This window comes from Microcaecilia unicolor, chromosome 2 (genome assembly GCF_901765095.1).
Source record: "Microcaecilia unicolor chromosome 2, aMicUni1.1, whole genome shotgun sequence".
Lineage (NCBI taxonomy): Eukaryota > Metazoa > Chordata > Amphibia > Gymnophiona > Siphonopidae > Microcaecilia > Microcaecilia unicolor.
In genome coordinates, this window is record NC_044032.1 from 650,008,427 (window position 1) to 650,026,408 (window position 17,982).

At 45.6% G+C, this 17,982-nt stretch overlaps 1 long non-coding RNA gene across 1 annotated transcript; it reads left to right on the plus strand.

Annotated features, from left to right (window-relative positions):
- The first annotated feature begins 266 nt into the window (after positions 1-266).
- LOC115461725 lies at positions 267-14,497 on the plus strand. Its single transcript, XR_003940748.1, has 3 exons — positions 267-308; positions 462-575; positions 14,413-14,497. It is a non-coding gene; the product is annotated as an uncharacterized LOC115461725 (long non-coding RNA).
- The last annotated feature ends 3,485 nt before the right edge of the window (positions 14,498-17,982 follow it).

The window sequence follows — 17,982 nt, forward strand, 5'->3', positions numbered from 1 at the left end:
ATCTTAATCAGGTGTCGGAGCACTGCTGCCTCTTCTCTCCAAGCTTTGTCAGTCAAATACACACGTCTCAAGATATCTGTACACAGACCTCCATGCACAAATCACGCACTGCTCCATCAAAACATGAAGCAGAGGGAACCTCCCGAGGGATTCTACAATTACAATTTAAATGTAATTTTCCTACTTATTATCAACAGGTTATTTAATTCTTAATCCTGATGTTATATTCAAGATTAAAAAGGAAGATGAGAAATATTTCACTCAACAATTTGAGTGGGAGGGAAAAGAAAATCCAAATGACTTCAACAGTAAGTAAATGTTTGGGATTTAATGGGCTTTGCATTTTTAGATCACAGGAGATGGGTGAATAACATCAAACATTTGGCCACTTAAAATCAGTTTCCTAATTTAGTATTATCAGAAACCTCGTGAATCCTTGTGAATGTGTTTTCTCATCACAGACCTTCCAATTGTAACATCTGTGTTCTCCCTGAGTATTAAGCAAGAGGAAGATATCCCCTTCATGGAAAATCCTGAATCAGAGATGTCTGAGCAGACCCTGACTTCTATAACAGGTAAGTATAGAATTCCTCCTGCACATCTTTCCTAAAGTCAGCTGGAATCATTCAGGAATTCAGCGCTGGTGAGATAAAAGGTTGTCATCTCCTCTTCTCCTCCCTCTGTGTGTTTCCCTACTTTGGACAGATTAAACTGTCTGTGGAGATGGAGGAGGCACGGATAGAGATGGGTATCCCAGCGGTGGGATCTGGTCTGCAAAACCCTTTATCCTAGAGTGTCTTGGGGTTGTGAAATCTGTACTGTTGAAAGGGCTTCTGGAGGTGGAGAGTCTTTTGCACTGTTGTGTAGGGACATGACTGATGAACATGGTTCAGTTTGACTTAGTCATGGACATTTTGTGTTGCTGATAGGTTAATACAAATCACAGTATATAATGCAGTTTATTGTAATGATGCCATTCCCAATTCCAAAATGGCAGCCACAACCTCATGCAGGCAGCCACGAGAAGTTGCGACTGCCATTTCTAACTTTGTTTATTAATTTTCTAGCAAAATAACTGACAGTATCTCTTAACAGAAAAAATTAAGAACAAGTGTACATTTTGTTACATAACAAACTGCCACCCCCAATAATGAAAAAGTAAAAGTAGACCCTCCACATCCCTTATCTCTCCCCTTCCCCTCACTCCCCTCCCCAAAACTCAGATTGTCCTTCCAACTGGAGGAATCGCCCCACATTTCTTGATATTTGCATTTATTAGATTTTAAGGTTGTCAATCTATATTGTTTACATATAATATACAGTCTGTTTTGGCATGGCCCGTGTATGCCAATGTGAGGCAATCAGCAGTCGAACTGCTGTAAAAACCAGTAGCATTAATGTATCCATAGCTCCCGTTATCTCTTCCACTCTCCCACTTAGAAGGGCATTTTCCATAGTACACGCTATATGAGTCTCGAGTAACTGTTGCCCATATGCAGATACCTCCTTCCATAATTTTTGGACCCTAGGACATTCCCTCCAGATGTGAGTATATATTCCCCTCCGGCTACACCCTCTCCAACATAAACCATCCCCTTTCCTCATAATGGCTTGCAGTCTAGATAGAGAGTAATGCCATCTCACCAGTACCTTAAGACCATTCTCAAAAATGTGAGGTGCAGGTGACAGTTTATGAGATCGCATTGAGACATTTTCTCATTCCTCTCCCATGCCCCCCTGTAGGTAGCCTTCCATTTATATAAGGTGTTGAGGAGCCCATAAACAAAAGATATATAACCCCTACCAACTTGTCCACCCACTAAAGTTTCAAAAGCTGACTTAAGGCCTCCGCCCCCTGCTATTAGTTGTTCTACCTGAATGAAACATTTATCTTGAAGATAAGGGAATAACATCTCTAGCTGCTAGTTGATAGTGAACTTATAACGTTCCAAAATGTAGAATTTGGTTATCGCCTATAAATTGACCAAAATAGAGAAGACCATGTCTTTCCCATCTTTGAAACAAGCTATTGCCTAGCTCGGGTACAATCTTATTCGTATGTCCCATGTCTTATTCTTCAATAAATGGGGATGTGTCTTGAGCCATAGGTTCATAGTGGTCCTCGTAAAGGGGTTTTGGACCTCTTGAATGTGTTTGAGCATTCTAGCTGCCCAGGAGAGAATCTTCAACTGAAACGTACTAGCCTTTTGTTCTGCTAGCACCCATTGTTTGGGTTGGGTTGGGGGTACCTGCTACTCTGCCTTAGGTTGTGCATCTTGGTAGTATTTTTCCAGATTGGGTATACCCATCCCCCCATTCCCTTTAGACTGGAATACAGGCTCCCGGGCTACTCTGGATCTCTTCCTTCCCTATATAAAGCAAAATATCTTTCTATGAGGTAGTTCAACAAGAAGAACTTGGAATAAATATAAAATTTTAAGGAGAACCATCATTCTCACTGCCCCCATCCTTCCTCTCTTGAACAGTATTAATTAATCCCACCTCTCTAAATCTCGATACCAACTACAGAGTGTCTCCCAGTCTGCCCCAAGTTTGATACAGAGATACTAAACCCATTGAAAGGGAAAACATTTCCTAAGATTTGTCTCCTCCCCTTTTGGAAGGGATGTATTCAAAATCTCTGTCTTAGTGGGGTTAGCTATGAATCCCAACAAGCTTCCATATTTTGCCGTTTGCTCCTGTAAAGCCATTTGGGCTTTTTCTGTACCTTGACTCAATATCAAAAGATCATCTGCAAACAAGGAGAGTCTATGTTCCTTACCTCCTATTATAAGTCCTTTAATTTCCCTACCACCAAGGCAAGCAACGAGCGACACTGCTTCTGCTATCATAGGTATCCACTCTTGATGTGCCTTCCAAAAGATAACATAACTGTGACGAAACACTGGGTTTCTAAGCCTGAAAACTGTATTATTTCATGAAATGTTTTTCTACTAGTTGGCCAGCAGATGGCTCTTGTTTTGAGTTTTAAAGCTGTAGCAGAAAAAAAAGGCTTTCTTTTTTCCAGTTTAAGCTTATGGAAAGGCAATCTGCAATCATTGGCCAGATAGTTTCAAAGTTGATGCTCTGATTAGCCCTGGAATTCAAACTAGCCAGGAGGTACTGGATTTTTCTTTATTCTCAGGGTGGGGGTACAGAGGAGGAACGTCTCTGTCCTGAGATCCTGTCCAATTCTTGTGAACAATTAAGTTCCTGAACTCCCCAGGTGCTACCCAGGTAGTAACAAGTGTTAGATAGGTTTTTTTTATAACTTTATTTATTCAAAAGAAGATTGTGGTTAACAACAGTCAACTGTAACATGTTCCAACATTTTCTTTTTGTTATAACATCCACTAGATTCTTTGACTTACTACCCATAACCTTCTCCTAACCCCCCCTCCCCCACCCTTCCCTACCCTACTCGTGTGGACTTTACCCGTTCAGAATCCGACTGCGGGCTGTCAGTGTCAAGGTATCCCAGAAGGGAGACCAGCATTGAAACAAGCGGTCTCCCCTTTGCGAGGCCAGATCTTCTACATCTTTACGTTCCACTGCACTCAGGGAGATCATCAGATACCACCACGTCTGCAGCGCATGCTGTTCTGCTCACAACCAAACAGATAGTACAGTCTTTTTCCCCATAATGAATGCTCGCCGAAGAAACGCGAGCTTCCCCCTCCTTCAACGACCCATCACCCGATAAACATCAAACAAAAGCATAGGAGTGGGACGCCACTCGATCCCCCAGAGCCTAGACACAAAGGTACATATAGAGTTCCAGAAGGTTCGCACCGGGGGGCATAGCCAAAACATGTGGCCCAAATGCGCCCCCTGTCCCGCACACTTCGGACAGTCGTCTTGGGGTCTCAAGGTAGTCCTGAAGGCTCTGTGCGGAGAAATATACAGGCGCATAATAAATTTATGTTGTAGTTCTCGTAGAGTCGCACTCCCAAACGTTCTGTAACAAGTAGTTATGCATGCCTGCAATGACTTTTCCTGGACTCTACACCCTAATTCCCCAGACCAAGACTGCACTAAGGTTCCATAGTGCACCCCAGGGGATGCTTCTCTAATTTGGTTATGAAAATGTTTTAGGGGAACCAGAAGCTGCGCCTCCAGGTCATAGAGCTCTGTTAATGGTTACCGTCTCTTAGAGGTCAAAGAGTCCCCCGGCAAGGATGCAATATAATGTCACAATTGCAGGTAGGACAAAAAAGTCCAGGGGGACAAGTGGCCGCCCGCATACAACTCCTGGAATGATTTACAAGTGCCCACCTTCTTCAGGACTTGGAAAAGGAAAATGGTCCCCCCCTCTCTCCACTCCCGGAAAACTGCTGTGGACGTACCCACCGGAAAATCAGCATTGCCCCCTATTGGCAATAGCGGGGACGTCAAACCCATGTAGTTTGCAAATCCAGTGCCATGCTCTCTGTAAAGGTAAGAAAAGAAGAGCAAAACCCGGCTTCGTGGGGGCACGCCCAGCCGGTGCATGCAACCAATAGCTAAAATGGAAGGAACTCAGGGGGGGGTCACGTGATGCGGTAAGCAGGAGCAGACGTAGGTTGCTTCAGCTGCTCGGGACCTCGCCCGAAATTGGAGTTTTTTTTATGGCCGACGAGTACAGAAAACTTACCACGCTCAGCTGGAATACACGCGCTATATATGGACAAATATTTGACCTGTACTGCTATGGCCCAGATACAAAGAGCAGCGCAACGCAAAGAAGAAAAACAGAAGCCAGCGGATTCCAATATGGCGCTGGCTCCTCCAACAGCTTCGCCACCTCGTGTGAATCAAGATACCTTGATACCGGAATTGACTGAAGCCGTTGTCAGGCATTGGATTCCCGATTTGCCCAAATTTTAGAGCAACTGGCTGGAATATCCAACTTAACGTCCAACTTGGCACGTTGGACGGGAGAGTTAGAAGCGCGCGTGGCCGAGGTGGAAGAAGAACATCGATCCCAGGGAGATGCGGTGGCGAAGCTTCAACAAACAGTCCAAGACTTTTCACTAAAGCTAGAGGACCTGGAAAACCGCTCTAGGTGTGAAAATTTAAGATTTATTGGCTTCCCCGAGACCATCAAGGATTCTGAGATCAGGCAAACCCTTGAAACCTGGCTGCTGGCGACATTTCCGGAGGCCGGGGAGGGAAGATCGATCCGCCTGGAGCGGGCCCACCGAGTAGGGCCGCAACCTACAAGAGACACACGTCCGCGAGTGGTGATTGCGAAATTTCATTCTTTCCCGCAAAAAGCTATGATTTTACGACACTATAGAAACCAGCGAGAGGCGACAAAATTTGATGGTGCAACAGTGCGGATTGTTCAAGATTACTCCGCCGCAGTAGCGGTTTAGCGACGAGCTTTTGCACCAGTATGCAGAAAGTTAATAGAACACCAACATCGTTTCCAAATGCAATATCCAGCTACATTAAAAATCCTTATAAATGGCCTGTGGAAAGCTTTTACCACACCGGACGCCGTAGCGGACTGGTTGAAGCAGCCAAGAGCCGGTGGTTGGGAGGCAGGGCTGGTGGTTGGGAGGTGAGGATAGTGCTGGGCAGACTTATACGGTCTGTGCCAGAGCTGGTGGTTGGGAGGCGGGGATAGTGCTGGGCAGACTTATACGGTCTGTGCCCTGAAGAGCACAGGTACAAATCAAAGTAGGGTATACACAAAAAGCAGCAAATATGAGTTATCTTGTTGGGCAGACTGGATGGACCGTGCAGGTCTTTTTCTGCCATCATCTTCTATGTTACTATGTAGATGGAATTGCTAAAACGCTGATCATATGGCTGGGACCTAAACTTGAAAGCTATTCCAGGAGAGGCACCCATGTGGAAACCAACAACCACCACATGGGAGATACTGTAATTCTATTAGAGAGGTAGGAGTACAATGCTCAGTGCGACAACCATGAAAGTGAGCTATGGACTTGCTCTGTATTTTCGACACTGGAACAATAGTTTAATGAACTTGTTAGGCCTACCTCAAGTTCCTGTGCATTGTATAGCGTTTAACTATATTATCTGTACAAGTTAGCTAGATTGTACTGTATGTTAGGTTTTTTTTTTTTTTCTTTTGGGGCACTATACTTCACAGTTTAAACTTACGAAGACTAGATTGAGGGCGAGGTCCTATCGCAAATATAGATCGGACTTGGCTGCCTGCTTCGAACAGGCAGCACTAGGAGTAAGAAGAAAGTGGGATTGAGTAGATGGGAAGGGTAGTAACAGGGATACGGAGGGGGGCGGGGTTGGTAGACAGAAGGGAGGAGGGATGGGTTTCAACAAGAGAGAAATGCAGATGGGAGGACTTAGTCATAAAATTCCTGGTCACTTGGTCTGGTACGTTGCAGTTGGAGGATTGAACACTCAGAGTAATCCTATAGATACTATAGTTGCAATTATAAGCATGATTGTGTATGAGCGGTTGGAGAGCATGCAGAGAGCGATGGATGCCCCTGGGGGAGGCTGGGCGCCTAGGGGATTTGGAGTTTCATTTGAACAGTTGATGATAAATCGTAGTTCATTCCATGGGGGGTGATCCACCATTGCGAATAGTTTCCTGGAATGTGTCGGGCATATCCACGCCTATGAAGCGCTCCAAGATCCTTAGCATGTTGAAGAGGCATAGAGTAGACATCGCATGTTTGCAAGAGACGAAACTAACCGATGAAGAACACATAAAACTCAAACAGCAATGGGTAGAATTATGTTATTTTTCCTCATCGGGAAGTAAACGTAGTGGGGTGGTGGTCTTGCTTAGAAAGGGATTGCCCTGTAAGTCACGCTTAATCTATAAAGATACAGAAGGCAGAATTGTTTGATCCACATCAACTATCAGGCCAAAAATTTTATTTATATGCTGTATATGGGCCAAATGGCGTTGCCCCCTCCTTCTTTCAGCGGCTGAAAAGACTAGGCCTTGAGCATCCAGATCTACCTTGGGTGTGGGCGGGAGACTTCAACCAAGTCAAGGACCTCCCCCTCGATCGTTCTCAGGTACGAGCTACTACTGAGGGGGGGAGGGGCAAGGCTACTACTGGGGGGGAGGGGCAAGGGCCTGCCAGGTTTATGCTCGGCCTTGGGACTGGTAGATCCATGGCGAATATTAAACCCAACTAATAGAGATTATACACACCAATCCAAGGTACATCTGACTTGGTCTAGAATAGACTATATCCTGGTCTCCCAGTCCTGGTTTTTCCGTGTCCAGCTGGCAAGTATAGGAGCAATGGCCATTTCGGACCATGCTCTAGTATGGATAGACATAAAAATCAATGAATGCATGAGCCGTCCATACGTATGGCGGTTTCCCTCTTATCTGAGGCATGACCCGAAATTAATAGAATATGTGCAAGCCAAATGGAAGCAATATGAAGAAACGAATGCAGATTCCTGCTCGTCGCCTATTATATTTTGGGAAGCTTCTAAGGCAGTATTAAGGGGCGACTTGATAGCCTTCATGAGCGCTCGGGCAAAACGATTGACAGCAGGGATACTAATGCTTGAAAAAGAATACCAAAAAGCAAAAAAAGACCTATATCTTAAATCCTTCTAATATTAATCGAGAGAACATGACAGCAGTCCTGAGTGCACTAAACTCTATGTTACATGAGAGAGTTACAGCACAGTTTGTTGCACGCAGGCATAATTTCCAGAGATTTGGTAATAAACCAGGGAAATTGCTTGCACATCTAGCTCATACATGGACCCCTAGACAGTTCATTCCCAAGATCACCACAAGTGAAGGGCAGCGGCTCACAACATAACTCGGCATTAGAGAAGCCTTCCACTCTTACTTTAAAGACTTATTTAGAGAGGATGCACAGACCGGCAACACATCACTTACAGACTATCTAGATGATGCGGGGATACCACACTTGACCGCTGCAGCCCAGACTGCTTTGGCACAGCCCTTAAAACTCTCTGAAATCCAGAAAGTAATTAAAGCACTCCCTTTGGGTACATCCCCAGGACCAGATGGGTTTTCCCACTGATTCTATAAAATGCTAGAACTATAGATAAGTGCCCCATTGGTAGACTACTTTGAAGCGGTGGTGGAACGGGGCTTCTTTTCAGCCAGAGAAAATGAAGCTCTCATCACCCTTATCCCTAAACCCAATAAACCACGAGATAAGGTAGAGTCGTACAGACCAATTTCTTTATTAAATGTAGACTTAAAGATCTTGTCCCGGGTGTTAACAGAGCGACTAGCCCTGCATATTCCATCAGTGATAGGAGACCATCAAGTAGGTTTTGTTAAGGGCAGAACTTCGGTGCTGAACATCAGGAAAGTTCTCCTCTCTATAGCTCATTGCCAAACACGAAAAGAACAACTTCTGTTGGCCAGTCTGGACGCGGAAAAAGCTTTTGATAAAGTCAGTTGGCAATACCTATTTCAGGCTGTTAAAACACTGTATACGAGACCTGCAGCCCGATTATTAGTTAATAATGTTCCGACCCTGAGTTTGGAGGTGCAAAGAGGGGTAAGACAGGGTTGTCCCCTCTCGCCCCTATTGTTTTTACTCTACCTGGAACCCCTATTGAGAACAATTTTACAAGACCCGGACGTAAAGGGGGTCTCCTTGCCTAAGCAGCCTGTCAAAGTTTTGGCTTTTGCTGATGATATATTCCTCACCCTTACACCACCACAAGATACATTACCAAGGTTATTGGCTGTGGTTGACGAGTTTACGTATGTGTCAGGCTTCTCGCTAAATTACCAAAAGTCTGTGGCCCTGCCAGTAAAACAGCAGGTTAGGATGGACTGGGTTGGAGACTTCCCTTTGCGCTGGGAGGAGGAGGCGGTAAAGTACCTAGAGATAATTATCCCAGTAGATTTATCTCAACTTACAAAAATGAATATGCAGATACTAAAAAAACACTTAGCTGACACTTTAATAATAAAGTGGAAGGGACTGTCCCTTACCTTATCGGGCTGTATCGCCTTATATAACATGATCTTATTTCCGAAATGGATTTATATCTGTCAGATGATACCGATAGCACTCGCCCGCCAGGATGAGCACTGGATGCACAGACAGTTGTCTGAATTCTTATGACAGGGCAAAAGGGCACGAGTACCGATGGCGAGGTTCATGCTTCCTAGGGAGAAGGGAGGTCTTGGGCTCTTAAACCTGCATCTCTTTGTAATGGCGAGCCGGATCCATCATATTTCGGATTGGTTTAGGTGCAAAAGCTTTTATAGATGTACACCTGAAGAGACTGCTTGCATGAAACCCACTCACTTTGCATACTGGCTACATGCATCTGCAAAAAAAGCTCCCAATTTAGGGCACTTTACAATAATTCTGTAGCCACTTCGACAAGCCTGGCGTTGGATGTGTAGATATAAGGGCATCTCCCCGGAGGCGTCCCCCTTATTGCCTCTAGAAGGCAACACAGATTTCCCAGTAGGAAGCACCTCCAGCACCTTTCGGAGGTGGCGCACCAGGGGCATCCAGTACCTCTTTCATGTGCTAAATGAACGGGGAGGCCTAAAAACCTTTGAGAGTCTGAAGGAGGAATATGGTATGAATGAGTTAGATAGGTTTGCCTATTTTCAGTTGCAACATTATGCTAAATCATTGGACTTGAGAGGATTGCCACCAGAAACGTGGGAGTACTTGAATGACTTACTGGACTTAGAAACCCAACAATGAACAGCTTTAAGATATTATCATGCTTATTTGAGAGACTTGGCACCCAAATATGACCTATCTAAAATTGCCCAACAATGGTCGCAAGAGCTGGGCTTGAGACTTTCATCCTTTCTCAGTGACTTTGATGCCTGGCTTGCCTTCTTCCATGATCCTTCCTCCCCCTCTCTCATCCTTGGTGACTTTAATATTCCTGCTAATGATCCTTCCAACTCTTATATTTCCAAGTTACTCGCTTTAACATCCTCCTTTAATCTCCAACTATGCTCCACCTCCCCCACTCATCAAAATGGTCACTGTCTTGATCTCATCTTCTCCTCCAACTGTTCACCTTCTAGTTTCCTTGCCTCTGATCATCCCTCCTCTGATCACCATCTTATAACTTTCACACTTAAATCTCCTCCCTCCCAGTCCCGTCCTATCCTATCTAATTTATCTAGGAATCTTCACGATATTGACCCTTCATCTCTATCCTCCCATGTTTCAAACCTCCTCTCTACTGTGGCACCATCCACGTCTGTCAACGAGGCTGTTTCTTCTTACAACAATACTCTATCCTCTGCCTTAGACACTCTTGCACCTTTGATGACCCGCCCTGTAAGGCGTACAAAACCCCAACCTTGGCTGACTTCTAATATCCGCTACCTACGTTCCTGTACCCGCTCCGCCGAACGCCTCTGGCGGAAATCTCGGGCCCTTGCTGATTTCTTACACTTTAAGTTCATGCTGACCTCCTTCCAATCTGCTCTTTTATGTGCCAAACAGGATTATTATATCCAACTGACCAACTCTCTTGGCTCTAATCCTCAACTTCTCTTCACCATATTGAACTCTCTCCACAAGGTGCCCCCTCCCCCAACTCCCCCTTCATTATCTCCTCAGACCCTTGCTGAATTCTTTCACAACAAGGTTGAAAAGATAAACCTTGCTTTCTCTACCTCACCACCTCTCCCTCCACTAGTCCGTTCCCCTCTCTCTCCTTCCCCTCATTCCCTTTCCTCCTTTCCTGAAGTTACTATTTAGGAAACTACACTTCTCCTTTCTTCCTCAAAATGTACCACCTGTTCCTCTGATCCCATTCCCACCCACCTTCTTAATGCCATCTCTCCTACTCTTATTCCTTTTATCTGTCACATTCTCAACCTCTCACTTTCCACTGCGACTGTCCCTGCTGCCTTTAAACATGCTGTGGTCACACTTCTCCTTAAGAAGCCTTCACTCGACCCTACTTGTCCCTCTAATTACCGACCCATCTCCCTCCTTCCTTTTCTCTCCAAATTACTTGAGCGTGCTGTTCACCGCCGCTGCCTTGATTTTCTCTCCTCACATGCTATTCTTGACCCACTACAATCTGGTTTTCGCCCTCTCCACTCAACCGAAACTGCGCTTACTAAAGTCTCCAATGACCTATTACTGGCTAAATCCAGAGGTCAATATTCCATCCTCATTCTTCTTGATCTTTCCGCTGCGTTTGACACTGTCGATCACAGCATACTTCTCGATACCCTGTCCTCACTTGGATTCCAGGGCTCTGTCCTTTCCTGGTTCTCTTCCTACCTCTCCCTCCGCACCTTTAGTGTTCACTCTGGTGGATCCTCTTCTACTTCTATCCCTCTGCCTGTCGGCGTACCTCAGGGTTCTGTTCTTGGTCCCCTCCTCTTTTCTATCTACACTTCTTCCCTTGGCTCATTAATCTCATCCCATGGCTTTTCCTACCATCTTTATGCTGATGACTCCCAAATCTACCTTTCTACCCCTGATATCTCACCTTGCATCCAAACCAAAGTTTCAGCGTGCTTGTCTGACATTGCTGTCTGGATGTCTCAACGCCACCTGAAATTAAATATGACCAAAACCGAGCTTCTCATTTTCCCCCCCCAAACCCACCTCCCCGCTCCCCCCGTTTTCTATTTCTGTTGATGGCTCTCTCATTCTCCCTGTCTCCTCAGCTCGAAACCTTGGGGTCATCTTTGACTCTTCTCTCTCCTTCTCTGCTCATATCCAGCAGATTGCCAAGACCTGTCGTTTCTTTCTTTACAACATCCGTAAAATCCGCCCCTTTCTTTCCGAGCACTCTACCAAAACCCTTATCCACACCCTTGTCACCTCTCGTTTAGACTACTGCAATCTGCTTCTTGCTGGCCTCCCACTTAGTCACCTCTCCCCTCTCCAGTCGGTTCAAAACTCTGCTGCCCGTCTCATCTTCCGCCAGGGTCGCTTTACTCATACTACCCCTCTCCTCAAGACCCTTCACTGGCTCCCTATCCGTTTTCGCATCCTGTTCAAACTTCTTCTACTAACCTATAAATGTATTCACTCTGCTACTCCCCAGTATCTCTCCACACTCGTCCTTCCCTACACCCCTTCCCGTGCACTCCGCTCCATGGATAAATCCTTCTTATCTGTTCCCTTCTCCACTACTGCCAACTCCAGACTTCGTGCCTTCTGTCTCGCTGCACCCTACGCCTGGAATAAACTTCCTGAGCCCCTACGTCTTGCCCCATCCTTGGCCACCTTTAAATCTAGACTGAAAGCCCACCTCTTTAACATTGCTTTTGACTCGTAACCACTTGTAACCACTCGCCTCCACCTACCCTCCTCTCTTCCTTCCCGTTCACATTAATTGATTTGATTTGCTTACTTTATTTATTTTTTTGTCTATTAGATTGTAAGCTCTTTGTGCAGCGCTGCGTATGCCTTGTAGCGCTATAGAAATGCTAAATAGTAGTAGTAGTAGTAGTACATGCCCAGGTGCAGGCGGTCCTGAGCAATGTTGGAGACAGACCCTCCAGGTGGCCACAGGGTTAACCTCAGGCGGGCGCTAGGCGTTTGGTGACAATAACATTTTGTTTTTATAGTCCGCAATACCTCGCAGTTCTGTGTGGGTTACATACAACAAGACTAGACAAACCAGAAATTACAGCATATTATCATGAATGAAAACTAATATGTTCATTTCCTTCCATAATTCTGAAACAAATCTGTTTTGAGCTTGATGCCTGAACTATCCAGGAAGAAATTTCCTTGTCTAGTTTAGCAGTCTGATACGAAAGCAAAGAGTCTATACACCTCTTTTGTATTTCACCCTTCATAGATGGAAAGTACTCTTCTACCATCTGCTGCTTGCCTTCCAGTAATAAATCCTACCTGATCAGTGACATAGAGGCAAAAAACACTCCCTCACTGGGATGTATCCTATCCAGCTCTGTAGCTTTTTCCACTTTCAGGTTTTTGAGCTGTTTATAAACGCTTTCTTCTATGAACGGCGCTGTATCCACTCCATTCTCAGATATTCCCTCCTCAACCAACTAAGATCCTTCTCCAGAATTTTATTCCGTGAACACTGAAGCAAAGTATTTGTTTAGCACATTCACTTTATCCTCATCACTCTCCGCATAGCTATTCTCAGCGTCTTTCAGTCTTGCAATTCCGTTCCCCAATAGCTGTATTTCCTTCTTCGCTTCTTTAAGTTTAATCCGATAATCTTTTCCGTGATCCTCTCATTGTGTTCTTTTGTATTTCTTGAAGAAAGCCTCTTTTATTTTTTCAGGTACTTGTTTGGAGAACCACATAGGCTTCCCGTTTCTCTTGTTTTTGTTTACTTTCCTTGTGTAAAGATCGGTTGTCTTATTTATAGCAGTTTTCAGCTTGGACCACTGCACTTCCGCTTCACCAATCTTGACCCCCATGCCATCAGCTCCTTCTTCAGATATTCCCCCATTTTACCAAAATCAGTACGTCTGTATCTTGAAACACCTAGTACCTTCCTGGGGTTACCCTGCGGCCACCTGAAGAGTCTGCCCATCACTTTTACTCTGTTCCCCTCCCCTCTACCTATACCATCTAGCCCCATCCACCTACTGCTCCTCCCCACCCCCATCTTCTACTTCATTTCCCTCCCCTCTACCCATAACCCCTAGCCCCATCTAACTCCTGCTCCTTTCCCCCAGTCCCATCCATCTTCTACTCTGTTCCCTTCCCCACCCACACCCCCTAGCCCTATCTCCTATTCCAACCCCCTCCCCCACAACCCCTCTACCCCTAGCCCCATTTGCCTCCTGCTCCTCCCCCCCACCCCATCCATCTTCTGCTTTTTCCTTCCTCCCCCCACACACGTTTCATCCATTTTCTGCTTTCCAGGATCTCTTGTCTATTTGACTTTTTTTTTCCACCATCATTTCTTCTGTGTCCCTGTCCCTATTCCCATATTCAGTATCTGCCTTCTGTGTCCCCGTTCCTCCCCTGTTCCATTTCTCTCCTTCTTTCTTCTGCACCTCCACCCTAGCCTCTTCTCAATCTCCCTGTGCCCGTTGCAATGCAGCCTCTTCACTCACTCTCTCTGCCCCCTGCAGTAAAGCTGCTTCTCTCTCTCTGTACCCCTTGCCATCCAGCCTCTCCTGTCTCTTTCTCTTTCTGTCCCATGCAATGTCTCTTCTCTCCCTCATTCCCTCTCTGTGCCCCCTGCCATTTTTCATCTTTACTCTCTCTCTCTCTCTGTTTTGTTCTTACCAAAGTGGCTCACATAGGACATGAACTGCTGAATATCGGGCTGGCACCCACATAACTTTTTATTTTTAATTTCAACCCCCCCCCCCCCCCAGCTCTCCTGACAATGTTCCACCTCTAGCCCAGGTGCTCCAGTGGATTTTGTGGGGTAGGCACATTCTCCTCATTCCTGCCCACCTTAAGTATATCCTTTTCCTTAGCTGTGAAATGAATGATCGAACTCTTCTATTTTATCCAACAGATGATGGATTTGGGAATGAGAGTGAAAGAGTGAGAATGTGTGATGAGCAGCAGAAAGAGGAATGGAAACACGAAGACTCTTCCAGAAACAGCACATGTCCTCCAACAGCTTCGCCACCTCGTGTGAATCAAGATACCTTGATACCGGAATTGACTGAAGCCGTTGTCAGGCATTGGATTCCCGATTTGCCCAAATTTTAGAGCAACTGGCTGGAATATCCAACTTAACGTCCAACTTGGCACGTTGGACGGGAGAGTTAGAAGCGCGCGTGGCCGAGGTGGAAGAAGAACATCGATCCCAGGGAGATGCGGTGGCGAAGCTTCAACAAACAGTCCAAGACTTTTCACTAAAGCTAGAGGACCTGGAAAACCGCTCTAGGTGTGAAAATTTAAGATTTATTGGCTTCCCCGAGACCATCAAGGATTCTGAGATCAGGCAAACCCTTGAAACCTGGCTGCTGGCGACATTTCCGGAGGCCGGGGAGGGAAGATCGATCCGCCTGGAGCGGGCCCACCGAGTAGGGCCGCAACCTACAAGAGACACACGTCCGCGAGTGGTGATTGCGAAATTTCATTCTTTCCCGCAAAAAGCTATGATTTTACGATAGAAACCAGCGAGAGGCGACAAAATTTGATGGTGCAACAGTGCGGATTGTTCAAGATTACTCCGCCGCAGTAGCGGTTTAGCGACGAGCTTTTGCACCAGTATGCAGAAAGTTAATAGAACACCAACATCGTTTCCAAATGCAATATCCAGCTACATTAAAAATCCTTATAAATGGCCTGTGGAAAGCTTTTACCACACCGGACGCCGTAGCGGACTGGTTGAAGCAGCCAAGAGCCGGTGGTTGGGAGGCAGGGCTGGTGGTTGGGAGGTGAGGATAGTGCTGGGCAGACTTATACGGTCTGTGCCAGAGCTGGTGGTTGGGAGGCGGGGATAGTGCTGGGCAGACTTATACGGTCTGTGCCCTGAAGAGCACAGGTACAAATCAAAGTAGGGTATACACAAAAAGCAGCAAATATGAGTTATCTTGTTGGGCAGACTGGATGGACCGTGCAGGTCTTTTTCTGCCATCATCTTCTATGTTACTATGTAGATGGAATTGCTAAAACGCTGATCATATGGCTGGGACCTAAACTTGAAAGCTATTCCAGGAGAGGCACCCATGTGGAAACCAACAACCACCACATGGGAGATACTGTAATTCTATTAGAGAGGTAGGAGTACAATGCTCAGTGCGACAACCATGAAAGTGAGCTATGGACTTGCTCTGTATTTTCGACACTGGAACAATAGTTTAATGAACTTGTTAGGCCTACCTCAAGTTCCTGTGCATTGTATAGCGTTTAACTATATTATCTGTACAAGTTAGCTAGATTGTACTGTATGTTAGGTTTTTTTTTTTTTTCTTTTGGGGCACTATACTTCACAGTTTAAACTTACGAAGACTAGATTGAGGGCGAGGTCCTATCGCAAATATAGATCGGACTTGGCTGCCTGCTTCGAACAGGCAGCACTAGGAGTAAGAAGAAAGTGGGATTGAGTAGATGGGAAGGGTAGTAACAGGGATACGGAGGGGGGCGGGGTTGGTAGACAGAAGGGAGGAGGGATGGGTTTCAACAAGAGAGAAATGCAGATGGGAGGACTTAGTCATAAAATTCCTGGTCACTTGGTCTGGTACGTTGCAGTTGGAGGATTGAACACTCAGAGTAATCCTATAGATACTATAGTTGCAATTATAAGCATGATTGTGTATGAGCGGTTGGAGAGCATGCAGAGAGCGATGGATGCCCCTGGGGGAGGCTGGGCGCCTAGGGGATTTGGAGTTTCATTTGAACAGTTGATGATAAATCGTAGTTCATTCCATGGGGGGTGATCCACCATTGCGAATAGTTTCCTGGAATGTGTCGGGCATATCCACGCCTATGAAGCGCTCCAAGATCCTTAGCATGTTGAAGAGGCATAGAGTAGACATCGCATGTTTGCAAGAGACGAAACTAACCGATGAAGAACACATAAAACTCAAACAGCAATGGGTAGAATTATGTTATTTTTCCTCATCGGGAAGTAAACGTAGTGGGGTGGTGGTCTTGCTTAGAAAGGGATTGCCCTGTAAGTCACGCTTAATCTATAAAGATACAGAAGGCAGAATTGTTTGATCCACATCAACTATCAGGCCAAAAATTTTATTTATATGCTGTATATGGGCCAAATGGCGTTGCCCCCTCCTTCTTTCAGCGGCTGAAAAGACTAGGCCTTGAGCATCCAGATCTACCTTGGGTGTGGGCGGGAGACTTCAACCAAGTCAAGGACCTCCCCCTCGATCGTTCTCAGGTACGAGCTACTACTGAGGGGGGAGGGGCAAGGCTACTACTGGGGGGGGAGGGGCAAGGGCCTGCCAGGTTTATGCTCGGCCTTGGGACTGGTAGATCCATGGCGAATATTAAACCCAACTAATAGAGATTATACACACCAATCCAAGGTACATCTGACTTGGTCTAGAATAGACTATATCCTGGTCTCCCAGTCCTGGTTTTTCCGTGTCCAGCTGGCAAGTATAGGAGCAATGGCCATTTCGGACCATGCTCTAGTATGGATAGACATAAAAATCAATGAATGCATGAGCCGTCCATACGTATGGCGGTTTCCCTCTTATCTGAGGCATGACCCGAAATTAATAGAATATGTGCAAGCCAAATGGAAGCAATATGAAGAAACGAATGCAGATTCCTGCTCGTCGCCTATTATATTTTGGGAAGCTTCTAAGGCAGTATTAAGGGGCGACTTGATAGCCTTCATGAGCGCTCGGGCAAAACGATTGACAGCAGGGATACTAATGCTTGAAAAAGAATACCAAAAAGCAAAAAAAGACCTATATCTTAAATCCTTCTAATATTAATCGAGAGAACATGACAGCAGTCCTGAGTGCACTAAACTCTATGTTACATGAGAGAGTTACAGCACAGTTTGTTGCACGCAGGCATAATTTCCAGAGATTTGGTAATAAACCAGGGAAATTGCTTGCACATCTAGCTCATACATGGACCCCTAGACAGTTCATTCCCAAGATCACCACAAGTGAAGGGCAGCGGCTCACAACATAACTCGGCATTAGAGAAGCCTTCCACTCTTACTTTAAAGACTTATTTAGAGAGGATGCACAGACCGGCAACACATCACTTACAGACTATCTAGATGATGCGGGGATACCACACTTGACCGCTGCAGCCCAGACTGCTTTGGCACAGCCCTTAAAACTCTCTGAAATCCAGAAAGTAATTAAAGCACTCCCTTTGGGTACATCCCCAGGACCAGATGGGTTTTCCCACTGATTCTATAAAATGCTAGAACTATAGATAAGTGCCCCATTGGTAGACTACTTTGAAGCGGTGGTGGAACGGGGCTTCTTTTCAGCCAGAGAAAATGAAGCTCTCATCACCCTTATCCCTAAACCCAATAAACCACGAGATAAGGTAGAGTCGTACAGACCAATTTCTTTATTAAATGTAGACTTAAAGATCTTGTCCCGGGTGTTAACAGAGCGACTAGCCCTGCATATTCCATCAGTGA